This window comes from Pleurodeles waltl, chromosome 4_2 (genome assembly GCF_031143425.1).
Source record: "Pleurodeles waltl isolate 20211129_DDA chromosome 4_2, aPleWal1.hap1.20221129, whole genome shotgun sequence".
Lineage (NCBI taxonomy): Eukaryota > Metazoa > Chordata > Amphibia > Caudata > Salamandridae > Pleurodeles > Pleurodeles waltl.
Genome location: NC_090443.1, coordinates 757,130,121 through 757,146,977, shown reverse-complemented (window position 1 = coordinate 757,146,977; position 16,857 = coordinate 757,130,121).

The window sequence follows — 16,857 nt, the reverse complement described above, 5'->3', positions numbered from 1 at the left end:
AGTATGGAGGAGACAGAGAACATGTTATCACTATAGTTCTCACTGACTGCTAAGAGCACAAGGTGCCACTCTTTTGTGCAGAGCAGGAAGTTATTCAGCCTTCATTTGGGGCCCACCATATACCTTGTTTTGTACCAAAATAATGTGCTGCATGAATCAATTGGTTAGTGAACAAATTGACACTGATGAAGATACTGCAAAAAGGGAAAATGAATAAAACAATGGGAAGAGCTTAAGAAGTGGAAGTATTGTATTATGCATGATTCTTGTGATTTCTATAGGGTTCCAGGACCCAGTGATAAACTACTGTCAATGAGAAAAAATTAGCCATGTTATCAACTGATGTTTTTAGTCAATGATGTGCAATACCTGTTCTTTTTACATATTGTAGCTCACACTAATACCTCACTTGACACTTGGCATTACACCATTGCACCTATTTATTTATAACACCAACTTGCATGATGTAATGTATATTTATTGAAATTATGTAATGTAGTATGTCATAAGGAAAATTATTACTTAAAACCCATTCTAAATCTAGGAGATATGTAACGTTTGTTATGTATTATACACGCCATTGTCCATGATAGATGCTCCTAATACCGAGACATTTCACTTACAGTGAACCTTGAGAGAGCTAAGTTAAGAAAGTGACTAGAACAGTGCTATTTTACCACCTTAGGCTGTAGTAACCAGTTGCTTGTGACAGGAATATCCAAGGTTTGTCCTGCTTTTGGCTGAAAATGTAACAGCATTTATTGACACATCTAAAGTGAACAACATAACATAACACATTAACATGCAAAAGCAACATAGCAACACAATTAAAACATAACAAAGCACATCAGCAGAAAACACTCAAAACAGAACTCAGTACAAGAACCACAGCACAACAAAATCACATTGAAATAATGATATACAAAAGTACAGCAGCACAAAAAACAACAGAACACATCCCCACCACAAAAAATGTTATGCAACAAATGTGCATACACGCCTTCTTATCACAGATTACCACATCCAGATTCATGTTTTCATGATTTAACTTACCTTCATGGACTTGAAATAGAGCCAAAAATGTTTTGTGATTGAGCCCATAGTGTTTAGAAAACTAATCAAATTAAAATAAGCCATGTGAAAGAATGATTTCATGTGTTGCACTTTCATGCCCATGCATAAAGGACTAGAAGGGTGCCCTTTATGGGACACAAATTAAAAATATATAGCAAAATTAGAAGTGCAATTAATATTAATGTGACTTAGGGGTCAGTGACAGTTGAACAGAAGGTCACACGGGGGTGAATCCTGAAACAGATGCAAACTAATGCTCTAAAATTACATTAAATGATGCTCAAAGTAGAAGTCAAAGGTTATTAGTGATTCTTCGATTACTCTTTGTTATGGCTAAACTGAAACGTTTGCTAAATAGCATCAGGAAGAGCTAGTTCACTATTATTTTCTTCTTACCTCAGGGAGTACTGGTGACCTTTTAGGGTTGACTATTTCTAATAAGCTAGAAATATCAGCTTTGAAAAATGCTCTTTAATAAGGGTTAATGTATGATCTAACATGAGTAGGAGTTCCCCCTTAAATTCCCACACAGAACTGAAGCATCAATATTTGCTGGCAAATTACTCGCATCAAAAGCCTGCACAATGGCATGTATATTTCATGTATTGGTACTGGTACATTAGCAGAACATACCCAAAACACTCTTGCAAGCTCACCTACGCCATGGAGCTACTCACACTGCAGCTCAGAGCACCGAGAAAATGACGGCCACTACCAACCGCATCAGTACAGAGGCAGCACAGGAGAAGGGAGAGGATATACCAGCAGAGGACTACTTTCATTGACCTCAGAGAGAAGGGGACATCAATTATTTAGGCACAGAAGGGAGTCCATTGTCCAGCTTCTATATCAGATTGCACCAAGACTGCTGACAGCATGACAGAGTTCCACCAACATTCCTCTGCAGGACAAGCTGATGTCAATATTACACATACTGGTGACTGGCTCATTCCAAACCACTACAGCCAGTCTGGCAGGAATATCGCAGTCATCATTTTCCACATTCTTCCCCTCCATCCTTGATGCCATCATAAGCCTCACACCCCAGTACCGCATGTCCCCCAAACACAGCAGAACAAAATTGAAAAAGGGTTTCTATGCCAGTGCTGGGTTTCAACATGTGTTAGGGGCAATGGACTCACTCATGTGCAACTGATGCCTTCTGCTGCATCCCACCTGTATCTAAACCGGAAACACACATAATTAATCAACATGCAGGCCATTGTGGACCATCTGGGGATGTTCCACAATGTGCAGGCAAAATACCAAAGGAGTGCTCATTATGCATACATCTTGAGACATTCCATCATAAAAGAGCTCTTCCAGAATGGGAGATATGGGAATGGCCTTCTAGTTGGTAAGTACATCCGCAGCACATGACCAACCTCATGACAGTAAAATATGTTGGAAAAAACAGCCATATTTGTGTTGAGTGAATGAGACGGTGCATACATAGCAGTTGTGGACATCATACTTGCACCATACCACATGTCACATGTGCAATACAACCCTCCAAGTCACACACATTGAGACCTGCTAAGTCACTGTGGCCTCATGTACATGAGACCTGCACTGCTGGAGCAACAATTTCCATGAAGCTCTGTGGAGCAGGTCTTTCAATCATGTCTAAGAAGCAATGTAAAGTCACCCTGCATGCCCTTGCATGGCCTCATGGATATGGAGTAAGGCAAGGCAATGCAAAGTGCTGCATTGCCATACTCCAAGTTAAGAATGTGGACCATGGGCCTTGCGGTGAGTCTATCCAAGCAACACCAATTGCAATTTGAAACATTCCCAGATGTACAAAGACATGCGAAACTGGAAATGTGTAACAAATGTGTGCCTTCCCAGGGGAGATATAATAAGGAGAAATAACTTCATTCGTCATTGATAGTTACTCTTCCTATGCGTGCTGCATTATACAAAGAGAAAAAAAGCCTACCTTGCTTGTTTATGTGGAAGGTGTCCCTTACGGCATAAAAACAAATGAGCCCACAACTTAGACACACTTGTAACATGGTACAAGAAGGCATGTGTTGTCGTTATTTGCCAATCTCTGATCTTTTGCATGCAGAAGAGACACACATGTGCCATTAATAGGGCACATTCATGGCCTTTTCTTCTGATGCAGGGCAGTGCAGCTAAGTTACTCCCTGTGCTGCCCTGTGGCAGCAACCTAGAAATGAGGCCCTGTGTGTGTTTCAAAATGGTGCGAAGTCCTCAGCAAAGCAACACAATGTAAAATGTTGTGCCACAATACCATGTTGAAGGAAGGGCCTCCATTTTTCTGTCTATGTGTCCACAGGTATCTCCCATGGTCATGAGGCATGTCATGTATCTAATACCTGTGGAACTGAAAAACATACCCAATATTTGTCCATACCCAGCTCATGTGTACCATGGGAAATTACCTTAATTGTCTTAACACACCTGACATCCTGTGGCTCCTCTATTTTGTGCCACACAAACCTACTCAAACATTCTTCCAAGGTTTCAGACTGCAGTAACATACAGCCTCATGCACAAAGTTCAGCTCATAGACCAGGCAGCCACACATTCACCATCCCCATAGTGTGCCTGTCTAGGTGTTTGCTGCCCATTATCTGCAAGTGCATGCAGGAAACCCAGGACACTCCATCATGTAGAAAAATATGTCCTACACTGTCCCCAATCAGTGTTGTGCTTCACACTTCTTTGCCTTATGCAATGATTATCAGGTTATGCAATGCACCATCAGTGTGAGTGAGAGTCCTGCACACCCCAATGTTAAAAAAGGGCATATCTTGTAGGGCAGGATCTTTGTGAATGAGCACCTTAATGTCAACAACTGATGTTGTTGAACATCCATTTCACAAAATACCAGTAGAGAATCCTAAAGCCAGTGAAGGGCCAATGTGCCACACCTTCTGTGTGCTTGAAATAAAGTTACTGCAACTCAGCAGCAATTGTTGTAGTGCATAACATTACATTCTGTACGGTACCATGGGGGCAACTTGACCCTTCTCATGCATCCACCCACAGATTTCATGCAATACCAGACTAGACAAGGTATGTTTCCAGGGATTGCATGGTTTCTCCAGGCATCATGGAGGATGGTGAGACCATGATAGAAATATGTCTGTGACATTGTCATTGCCACTTTAGATGTGTGCTGCATTCTGCAGCACACATAGGAAAAAGGAAAACAACTCAATTTATTGACTTTTGTGCAGGAATGGGTCCCTTCCTGCACATAAACATTAATCCAAACAACATAGACACCTATGCACCATGGTGCAAGGGTGCCTGTGTTGGTGGTAGGCTGCCTGCATTGCATCAGCACAAGGCAACACCAGAAAAGCTCAGATATAATCATCTTAATCTGGTCATTCTTCCCTCTTCATTCCATGCAATGCAGTGCATCAATTTGCCTTGATGCACTGCATTGCGTCAATGATTAGTCAATAGACCCCTTCACATGCCAGCACATAGGATCATGATACTATGTGAGCCCTATTATTCATACCAGGGGCTGTATTAGAGAAGTGCTGTGGGTGCACAATGGGTGTTTTTCCCTCTTTTATTCTCCCCTGTGGCACTTGGAAATGCTAGAAGGGGCTGCAGACACTAGTGTGGTCCTTCATGGAAGAGCAATAGTATTGGACCTCTTATGTTGGCTGTGCTATCAACAGAGGGTGATCCCAATGTTGAGGAGGGGTGTGGCTTCATGCAAATGAGTGAATCACACTGCCTCTGCGTCTGTGCTGTATTAAAAATATTGGTGCAGAGGCAAAAAAGATGTCTTGTGGCTCACTGATATTACACCCCTTGAGGGCATTCCTCTGGAAGGGGTGAAAGTGGGTCCTATGGCCCCACCAAAAACATTAATTTGCAGGTGAATGCAGTAACTCACTTCATCTGCCTGCAAGGGGAACTGTGATACCCCATGAAATTGCAGACAGGTGTGTCCATGCACTGTGCAACACAGAGTAGCTTTAAATAAACTGCTCTGTTTTACACTTTAATGTGCAGCCACCAGGGCAATGCATGTTTACCACAAACCTGGGGGTAGTACATTCAGTTTATTGTGTCATTTTCACAGTTTGTGTAGGGCGCACTTCTTCTAAGATGTGTCATTAAACAAATAGAGTGCCCACTATAGGTAGTAGGTCACCAGTAATGGAATATGTCACACATATGTGCACTCCCAACATGCACATGCACCACATTCAAATACATCAAGCATGTTCCTTGCAATATTCTCAGGCAGTACACTGATCCCTGTAATATTAACGTGCATTGCAACACACGCTACACTCTAAAACAAACATTTGGCCCACTACATAACAAAAGATGATTTAGCATAATTTTATGCACCCATCCTGTCAACTGGATGTCACACGTTCCAGCTGACATGTCAGAATAAAGCATTGTGCCTTTGATGTGTAGCCATTTTAGCTATAGCTCCATGCACGTTAGTTTAATACACTAGGCCGCTGTGCACTTTGACCTAGATATATTTTATTCGGCTTTGCATTGTTATTTTTACAATAACCAGTTTTACGGTCTTGTTTTAATTTCTTCTATCTAACTGTTTTGCTTAGCCCAGCACTGTGTTCTCAAACAAGACATTCCTGATCACTTTGTGCTTCAGTCAAGGCTAAAGTTTGGTACATTGCCGGGGAACATGGTAGAAATTTAGTCTCCAACATTCGTAGAAAATACACATCCTTACGTAGGGACATTTTCTTAGAACATTAGCTGTGTTAATATAAAAACACTTCCTAGTCCCATTGCACGTTAAGAGGGAGATTCCAGCCAGGGAACCACGACTGTACGCTGATTGCTGAATGCTTCGCTGCAGATGCTAACGCAGACTACTGGCCTTTGCTTAGGTATGAGGGTCGATGTCCTCTCGGGGGAACCTGAAAGGCAGGGTTAGAGCTTAACATGCTGTGCTCAAATTATGATTCAGATCGAAAATAGTCCATTGATTCTAGTGGCAATATGATAGCGTTATTCTTATGTTTCACTCTTATCGTCACTATTTTATCATTGTCATATTGTGTCAATCTGGTTATTGCAGCGCACGCTTTGCTATCTAAAATGCAGTTGTTTTATTAAAGCAGTCTTTAAAACTTATACTGCTTCCATTGTCATTTATATATGAGACCGAAATGTGAATGAGAGAACCGGATGCAACCTGAGTGACCACGACTTCCCTGAGAAGTATGATATGTCATGCACTCGGCTGCCCAATCGTCTCTACCTTTTGGGAGAGACGAGGCACTGCTTGTTAGCCGGAGCAAAACCTGGATTTAGAGCGACAGGTGTCACCCACTGTGGGTCAGACTCAGTCCCCCACCTTGTGGACGATCTTGCTGCTAAAAATCCAGTAGTCTCATTAGAATAATGAGAGCCTACGTGACACCTTCTCATGCCTTGTGTTAAAATAACACATTGCATCATTTTCCATTGGAAGCGGAGAAAAAAATGGCGCATTTGGTGAGAACATGACACATCCGCCCGGGAAACAGTGCAAAGGCTCTGCCATGCTGCAAACCACAAAGTGTGACGTTTCTTTCACTTTACCTTACAGTATTTCTGTTTCTGCTTTCTGGAAGATGTGTCCTGTGGTTGGTGGAGAGTGTGTTGGTGTATGTTTGTCTTGTTGTACTGTGTGTTGGCCCTTAAGTTAATATTGTATTTTGTAATTGTTTTTGTGTTGGTTTGGCCTGTTTATTTACGGGTGTCTGTCTGTTTGGGGTTTAGTATTATTAAGGTAGTTGTGGGTATTTAGGATATTTTGGGATTTTTTGGCGTAATTGTTTGCTCGGGAGGGACATGTCTGGAAGGTGCAGGGCACGAAACGTGACAGAGAAGGAGTTTGTCGCTCATTACACCCTACCTCCCAAACATAATTGCCAATGGTGACTGGGTCATACAGGGCTTCCTAACCCAGGAGAGGAAGACAAGATGGAAGAAGGTGTGACAGCACATGGTTTGGCTATTCATGGTTGAAGGAACAATGCAACAACTAAAGCATCGCTGGGCACATGTGGTCAGCTGGTAGGCTGACCTCTTTGATTACCTTGGTGTCCCAGTGGGTGCAGATGTTGGTAAGTACACATATTCTGTGAGGTCTTTACTGTGCATCCTTTGCCAACAGATGATTTGTACTCAATGACTCTGTGGCTCACATATGTTTCAAGTCAAAATGCCATGGCTCTGCTAAACTATGTAGAAAATATGAAGCATGCCACAGAGGTATTAAAACACTAGGCTGACATTATCCCACACACCAACTAGTGCATGGTACCCCCAGAGGTGCTTCTTGCACCACAAGTACTTTGCGGGTAGTGTTGTCACTGGACGTTCCAGATCATTACTGACACACAAATGTGTGTGGAAAACTCTGTGGGCCTCATTTCAAAATATGGTGCATAGCAGTTCAACAAGGTTTCTTGCTGTGCTGCCAAGCATCAAACAGAAAGTGTGGGACTTTCCTGTAGTCATGATATATGGGGCATACCAGTCCTTTCTGCCTTCACAGGTGTCCAAATTGGTGCCTTTCGCAAATATAGGCATCCTTGTGCCATGGTCCAATGGTGTCTTTGTTGTTGGCACAATTGTTCATGTGCTGGAAGGGACACCATCCTGCACAAAAACAATCAATGGAACTGTTTTCCTTTTTCTATGTGTGTTGCAGAATTCAGCACACATACAATACTGAAAAACACAAGGCTAAAGAAAGATGCCCCTCCTTGTTATGCCTCCCCTCGGTAGCCACCCAGTAATGACACCATCCCAGGTTTACATATTCTTGCAAATCAGGGAAGGTGTCAAAACACATGGAATGCCTCATCGATGTAGAGCATGACTAAGATGTGGTTTTCACTGCCTTGCATTACTCCATATCTATGAAGGCATGCCAAGCCATGCAGAGTGGCTTTGCATGGCCTCATAGATATGATTGAGAGGGCAAAGCCACTGGAGCGTTTCATATAAATGAAACTCGAGTTGCGCAGAGCTCTTGTAAATGAGGCCCAATATATGCCTTACATATGTGTATTATTAAGACATCAAGCCCTCTTAAATCTGAGCCAATATTTGGAGAAGAGGGCTACCAGAACATTGCACATCACACCCCAAGGACTAGCCAAACCGGACAAGCCAAGTCAACATCATGATGTGGCAGCAGACCAGGGTGGTGCTGACCAACCAGTTGCAATCACATCCATCAGCCAGCCTACAGGACTATCAGTGTGTCAGAGACCCCAGGACAGGTTACAGCCTTTGAGCAGATGATGTTGAAGGACATGTCTGACCTCAAGCTCTGGGCGGCAGACCTTGAATATGAGATGGACACAGCCATTCTCTAAATACAAATTCTGCAGCAGGCTGTGGACTGGATTTCCACACAAAATTAAGCCACAGGGACCCTTTCTGTGTAGAGTAAGTTAAGTTGAGATAAGGTAGTTTTAGATGTTTTTAGGCTAAGATAGTGTACTTGAGTCAGCATAGTTTAATTTAGGTGTAGCTTAGGCTAGGTAGGTAAGGTAGTGTAGATTAGGTAGTTTTATGTATGATAAATTGTATAATTACATTAAATGTCTTTAAGTTCTACATAAAGGTTTACCTCATGTTTACTGTGTAGGTATTAGCATATCTGCCTAGGTAATTTTGACTGCATGCATTTAGCTTTGCTAGCAGTGTTTTAGACATGTGACTAGGTGAAGGAGCTATGGAGAGGAATATGTCAGGCTGGGCATGTAATGACATAAACATCAACAAACGTAGTTGCGCTCTGTTAGTGGCACTCTTAAATTGAATCTGTAGACAGGCCAAAACAGGTATTCCCATTCTGTTGCTCTGTGTGTGTGTGTGTGTGTGTGTGTAAGTCATGCCACAGGCATTGGAGGGATGGTGATGTCAAACCATTGTAACTGTTCCAGGAGCTTTGTTGTCACACACTGATGGCAGCTCCTTACATACTGAGCCATCCATCATTTACTTGTCACAGCAGTGTAGGGTGTTGGCTAGTATCAATGGATACACTCCACGCCAGTGCGTAATTCACCATCAACATTGACTGCATGCTGATCTGCACTGAAGATCAAACATAGCTGGTAGTATAGCCACGCCCTCGCTGGGGGATCACAATGGTCAACCCAGAGATAAACGGGAATATAACAGGTGATGTGTGTATAGTAAGAGCTGGTACTAGAATAATGAAATAGTTATCAGAGGTTACAGTTGAAATAAGGAAAAATGGAGATCAAGCAGACAAAGAACATGCACACAATAGCAGTTTGCATGAAATGTTATTTGTTAATAACAAGCTATATCAATAATCTACATATATGTCTCCACTTAATGATGTAACCTGTAAAATTTGGATACAGACATGTTTGATATTAAAAATGCCAATACAGAGATTTGAAATAAAATTGATTGCATGCTACTTGTAACTCCATTACACATGTGTCCTTTTGGGGAGTATTTATTGTCTCTTCCTCAAAGAATCCACCATGGTCTATTTAGTCGTTACTCCACCAGACATACAACACACAGGTTTTATTTACATGTGCAAAGATTTGTGGAATCACGGGCACAGTTCATATGACAACAACTCCTAACAGTTTGTTTTAGACATTGAGGCGGTCATTCTGACCCTGGTGGTCGGTGATAAAGCGGCGGCCAACCCGCCAACAGGTAGGCGGTCCAAAAAATGGAATTCTGACCCTGGCGGGAACCGCCAACACAGCCCGCCACTTTAACACTCCGACCGCCACGGCGGGACAGACAAACAGCACGGCGGTCACCGCCAACAGGCAGGCGGCAGACAATGTACCACCCACACTATCACAACTCACCAATCCGCCACCTTTTCCGGGGCGGGAGCCCCGCCGATAAAAACAGGGCGGAAACAGACTACGAACAGGAAAACGCTCACCTATACACACTCCACGAGGACGGAGGACAGCATGGAACCCGAATTAAACATCCTACCAGCTATTGTCTACCTGCTCATCTACCACGAGTACGAACTCCGGCGCAGAAGACAGCGGTGAGTACTGCACCTACGACACAGGGGAGGGGGGAGGACGAAAGCTTACGGGCACACACATACGCCCCCCCCCCCAACTATCAACATACCAATGCAGAGCAACAACTGAGTGACACCCCCCAAACCCCCCTGAAAAATGCAAAGACATAATCAAAATGTTAATTTAAATTTATGTATAAATTAGGTTCATTGAAGTCATGGAGAATTATCGATATGAAATATCAAAGCAAAAATAATGAACAGTGCGAAAGCTATGTACATAGTCAATAAGTCCTGCCCAGTTTGTCAAATATCCACAGTCCGTGGGCCAAGGTCTACCAAACACATGGGCAAAGCCCACACAGGAGACCTGAGTCCGTTGGAGAGAACACTGCTGGGGCATCAGATGACAAAACTACAGGCACCTCAGGGGGAAGGGAAGGGGGGGCACCTCAGCCACATGAGTCCACGACGCCAGAACCACGAAGGGGCCACCATGCCCACTGTGCCATCCTGAGGAGTGCAAAGCCACAGTCTCTCAAGTCTCTACAGTGGGTGGGTTGCCCACTGTGCCATCCTGGGGAATTCAAAGCCACAGTCCATCAGGTGGATTACAGACTCCACTGGTCATGGAGGAGGCAGGGTGCCCAGAGTGCAGCGTGAACACTAGCTCGACACAGAACCGGCACTGTCAATGGGCCAGCGGAGCATGACAGGAAGGGCTCAGCGGAGCGGTGCTTGACAGGAAGGGCCCAGCGGAGCGGTGCTTGAGACGGCAGGGCCCAGCGGAGCGGTGCTTGACAGGAAGGGCCCAGCGGAGCGGTGCTTGACAGGAAGTGCCCAGCGGAGCGGTGCTTGACAAGAAGGGCCCAGCGGAGCGGTGCTTGAAAAGAAGGGCCCAGCGGAGCGGTGCTTGACAGGAAGGGCCCAGCGGAGCGGTGCTTGAGACGGCGGGGCCCAGTTCAGCGGTGCTTGACAGGAAGTGCCCAGCGGAGCGGTGCTTGAGACGGCGGGGCCCAGCGGAGCGGTGCTTGAGACGGCGGAGCCCAGTTCAGCGGTGCTTGACAGGAAGTGCCCAGCGGAGCGGTGCTTGAGACGGCGGGGCCCAGCGGAGCGGTGCTTGAGACGGCGGGGCCCAGTTCAGCGGTGCTTGACAGGAAGGGCCCAGCGCAGCGGTGCTTGAGACGTGGGGCCCAGTTCAGCGGTGCTTGACAGGAAGGGCCCAGCGGAGCGGTGCTTGAAAGGAAGGGCCCAGAGGAGCGGTGCTTGACAGGAAGGGCCCAGCGGAGCGGTGCTTGAAAGGAAGGGCCCAGCGGAGCGGTGCTTGACAGGAAGGGCCCAGCGGAGCGGTGCTTGAGACGGCGGGGCCCAGTTCAGCGGTGCTTGACAGGAAGTGCCCAGCGGTGCTTGAGACAGCGGGGCCCAGCGGAGCGGTGCTTGAGACGGCGGGCCCAGTTCAGCGGTGCTTGACAGGAAGTGCCCAGCGGAGCGGTGCTTGAGACGGCGGGGCCCAGCGGAGCGGTGCTTGAGACGGCGGGGCCCAGTTCAGCGGTGCTTGACAGGAAGGGCCCAGCGCAGTGGTGCTTGAAAGGAAGGGCCCAGCGGAGCGATGCTTGACAGGAAGGGCCCAGCGGAGCGGTGCTTGAGACGGCGGGGCCCAGTTCAGCGGTGCTTGACAGGAAGTGCCCAGCGGAGCGGTGTTTGAGACGGCGGGGCCCAGCGGAGCGGTGCTTGAGACGGCGGGGCCCAGTTCAGCGGTGCTTGACAGGAAGGGCCCAGCGCAGCGGTGCTTGAGACGGCGGGGCCCAGTTCAGCGGTGCTTGACAGGAAGGGCCCAGTTCAGCGGTGCTTGACAGGAAGGGCCCAGCGGAGCGGTGCTTGAAAGGAAGGGCCCAGCGGAGCGGTGCTTGACAGGAAGGGCCCAGCGGAGCGGTGCTTGAGACGGCGGGGCCCAGTTCAGCGGTGCTTAACAGGAAGGGCCCAGCGGAGCGGTGCTTGAGACGGCGGGGCCCAGTTCAGCGGTGCTTGACAGGAAGTGCCCAGCGGAGCGGTGCTTGAGACGGCGGGGCCCAGTTCAGCGGTGCTTGACAGGAAGGGCCCAGCGGAGCGGTGCTTGAAAGGAAGGGCCCAGCGGAGTGGTGCTTGTCAGGAAGGGCCCAGCGGAGCGGTGCTTGAGACGGCGGGCCCAGTTCAGCTGTGCTTGACAGGAAGGGCCCAGCGCAGCGGTGCTTGAGACGGCGGGGCCCAGTTCAGCGGTGCTTGACAGGAAGGGCCCAGCGGAGCGGTGCTTGACAGGAAGTGCCCAGCGGAGCGGTGCTTGAGACGGCGGGGCCCAGCGGAGCGGTGCTTGAGACGGCGGGGCCCAGATCAGCGGTGCCTGTCTTCACGGCGGGGCCCTGTTCAGCGGTGCTTGACAGGAAGGGCCCAGCGGAGCGGTGCTTGACAGGAAGTGCCCAGCGGAGCGGTGCTTGAGACGGCGGGGCCCAGCGGAGCGGTCGCTGTCTTCACGGCGGGGCCCAGTTCAGCGGTGCCTGTCTTCACGGCGGGGCCCTGTTCAGCGGTGCCTGTCTTCACGGCGGGGCCCTGTTCAGCGGTGCCTTTCTTCACGGCGGGGCCCTGTTCAGCGGTGCCTTTCTTCACGGCGGGGCCCTGTTCAGCGGTGCCTTTCTTCACGGCGGGGCCCTTTTCAGCGGTGCCTTTCTTCACGGCGGGGCCCTGTTCAGCGGTGCCTGTCTTCACGGCGGGGCCCTGTTCAGCGGTGCCTGTCTTCACGGCGGGGCCCTGTTCAGCGGTGCCTTTCTTCACGGCGGGCCCTGTTCAGCGGTGCCTGTCTTCACGGTGGGGCCCTGTTCAGCGGTGCCTATCTTCACGGCGGGGCCCTGTTCAGCGGTGCCTTTCTTCACGGCGGGGCCCTGTTCAGCGGTGCCTTTCTTCACGGCGGGGCCCTGTTCAGCGGTGACTTTCTTCACGGCGGGGCCCTGTTCAGCGGTGCCTTTCTTCACGGCGGGGCCCTGTTCAGCGGTGCCTTTCTTAACGGCGGGGCCCTGTTCAGCGGTGCCTGTCTTGTCTATCAAGGGAGCCAGACCTGGCCAGGACTCCCTGCTCAGTCGCCCTCCGACCGTGCAGTTGCTGGACCCTCCTGTGACGAAGTCCTGGGCCCGTGGGTGTCCTCCGTCACACCCGGGATGGGGCTTGTGGGGCCCTCCTGGTCCGCGCCCCTGCTGGCTGACTTCTCCGCCCTGCTGCCCTTGCCCTCCTTCGATGAGGCTCTCTGGCCCTTGCCTCCCGCTGATGTTGTGGCAGGTAACGGGCCACGACTTTGCTCCTTGGGGGCAGCCGTGTCAGCCTTCTCGCGGCGGCCCTTGTTTTTACGGGTTCTCTTTCCAGGGGGGGGGCTGGCTGTCCCCTTGCTGCTAGCCGATGTATCTGTGCTGGGAAAGGGTGGACTCCAAAACCCGTGCACAATGGTCCGACTTGATGCAGGGCTGGTGGTGGCTGAGGTGCTCTTCGAACTCTTACCAGATGGAGGGGGTGGGTCAGGTGGTGCAAAGAGGTTAACTTTGGAGAGGAAAAGTTTCTTAGGAGCAATGGGAAGGGTAGGTGCAGTGGGTATGGGAGTGGAGGAAGAGGATGTGGTTGTAGGAGAGTCAGGTGTGCTGTCTTTGGGTGCAGGTGCTTGTGACGTAGGCTGTCGTGAGGTGGTTGGCTGTTGGGTGGGTGGCTGCCTGCGTTTGTGTGTTTTAGAAGAGGGGGTGACAGACACAGTGGGAGAGGACACAGGGGACGTGTAAATGGCAGTGGGGGTGGTGACTGCACGTGTGTGGACTGTACTGGAGGGTGTGGTGGTGATGGAAGTACTGGCTGATGGTGGTGTACATGCAGGTGTGAGTGGAGACATCACAGGGAGGGAGGAGGGAGACGAGGAGGAGGGGGACACAGAGGTGGTAGTGACTGTTGGCATGTCTGCATCTGGATGTTGCTTGGGTGAATGCTTGTGGGATCTGTGGTGCTTATGTCTGGATGAGCTGCCCTTGGGTGTTGAGGTGTGTGCAGGCTGGTCTGATGGTGTGGATGGGATAGGCTGAGGAACAGGAGACTGGGAGAGGGTAGAGGCAGTTAGAAGAAGGAGGCTGGAAACAGAGACAATGGCTGCCGTCAGTGCTGAGGCCAGAGCATTGAACGATCGTTGATGGGCAGCCTGACCCGAATGAATGCCCTCCAGGTATGCATTGCTCTGATGCACCTCCCTCTCTACCCCCTGGATGGCATTCAAAAGGGTAGACTGCCCAACAATGATGGTCTGTAGGAGGTCAATGACCTCCTCACTGAGGGCAGCAGGGGTAACTGGGGCAGGGCCTGAGGTGCCTGGGGCGAAGGAGCTGCCCGCCTTCTTGGGCGAGCGGGCACGGAGCGAAGGCTGAGGGGCTGCTGGGAGGGCGGAGCTGGTGCGCTGGGTGGCGGCTGTACCTGTTGAGGCGGGGGGCACGGATGTTGCCGCCACCGCTAGGGAGCTCCCTTCCGAGGACGTGTCGGTGTCGCTGGTGTCACCACGGGTCCCCGTTGTGGAGCTCCCCTCGCCCTCCGTATCACTGGTGACCTCGGTGTCTGTAGCATGGCCCACCGGGGCCTTGTGAGTTGCAGCTCCCTCGTGCTCCGATGCCAATTCTCCTCCGCCTGATGATGCTAATGCACACATGCACAAGAAGATAAAGAAAAAGGGGGGGGGAGAAATAAAGACAGGTTGAGTGCATGCATTGTCAACACCGTTGTCGGAGAGGACAGACACAGGAGCCTCCAGCACTACGCCGCGCAATCGGGGTACACTACTCAGTATTTGTGACTAGGCCTACAGGTCTATGGACAACAAATGCACACATGGGTGATGCTGGACCATGGATTGCTGTACTTGGCACCCTACAGAGGTGGGGGGCGGGGCACAGGGCCATGCCTAAAGGAGGGGACTACACTACAGAAAGCGCCCTGGCCTAATGTCACCCACAGCCTTCCTCCCCCACCCAGACACCTCCACTGCACGTAAAGATAGCAGAATGTGCTGGTACTCACCCCCTTGTGTCTGCTGTGATGTCCTCACGCGCCCATCCAAATCGGGGTAGGCCACCGCCAGGATCCGGGACATCAGGGGGGTCAAGGTACGACTGGCACCCCTACTACATTGGGAGGCCATCCCCAGCAGTGACTCAGTGGTCTTCCTGGTCCCGCGGCGGATGTCCTCCCACCTCTTTCGGCAGTGGGTGCCCCGTCTGTTGTGGACCCCCAGGGCCCGGACTTCCATGGTGATGGCAATCCAAATGTCGACTTTCTGATGGGCACTGACCTATTTGACATGTACAGGGTGGGAAAGGAAATTTCATCATTTTTCTGCGTGTTAGATGTGATTGCCCCCCCCTCCCCAACCTTGCCATGTGGCACATGCTCTCATCTGTCGTGCCTTGCACTCCTCATTCGCTCCCCACCCCACCATCTTACATCCACCATACACAACCCAGGCATAGCCCATTCAACGTGCACCCAGTGTACTTACCTGTTGGTCTGGAGGACCGTAGAGTAGCGCATACTGGGGCAGGACCCCATCCACAAGTTTCTCCAACTCTTCTGAAGTGAAGGCAGGGGCCCTTTCCCCAGTCGCAGCAGCCATTGTCTCTTCCAGACCGAGGTCACAGCAGCACTTGCAGTATAGGTCCTCTCCTGTGGATGATCAGGTCTCGAGTGATTAAGCAGATAGAAAATGGCGGTCACGCCCGCGGCGGTGCGTGCCGCGGCGGTGCGTACCGCGACCGCCGGCGCACATCGTCATTGGCTACTGAAACCCATAGGGTTCAGTGTTAACCAATGCGCCTTCACACTGCCGTCTTCGACCGCCTACCGCCACGGTGTGCCACGCCAGCGCGTTGACCTCACATCCCACTGTCACACTTCTCAGGTCAGGCAGCCGCCATTACAAGGGCCCACATGGCTTAATCCTTACTGCGTCACACAGGCCTAGGCCTTGCATTGCCACTCATACAAGCCTTTCACTGCATAGCGATTCGTGTACTGTGCAAGCTGTGTGAACGTACCTGTGGGTTGCTTGACTCTGTACTCCATGTTCTCCTTCCTAGGCATCGTCCGCTGGGACTTGCAAGGAGAAGGATGAATCCTCCCGTGTACCGACCGCTGGTGGACCTGTCAACAATGGAAGAACGACACATTATACTTCGATACCGACTTGACCGAGCCACTATACATGAACTGTGTGCCCAGCTGGAGCCAGACCTGATGTCCCCCATCCGCCAACCCACAGGAATTCCCCCTCTGGTGCAGGTTCTGTCAGTACTCCTTTTTTTGGCAAGTGGGTCTTTTCAGACAATAGTGGCCATGTCATCAGGGATGTCTCAGCCTATGTTTTCTAAGGTTTTGTCCAGAGTGTTGTCTGCCCTGATGAAACTCATGCGGAGATACATTGTTTTCCCTGAGGAGGGTGATTTGGCCACTGTGAAGGGTGATTTCTATGCCCTTGGACATATCCCCAACATCATTGGTGCCATTGATGGGACCCATGTGGCTTTAGTCCCCCCAAAAGACAATGAGCAGGTGTACAGAAATAGAAAAAGTTATCATTCGATGAATGTCCAGGTGGTCTGTTTGGCTGACCAGTACATCTCCCATGTAAATGCCAAGTTCCCTGGGTCAGTGCATGACGCGTATGTCATGCGAAATAGCAGCATCCCTTATGTGATGGAACAGCTACAGAGACA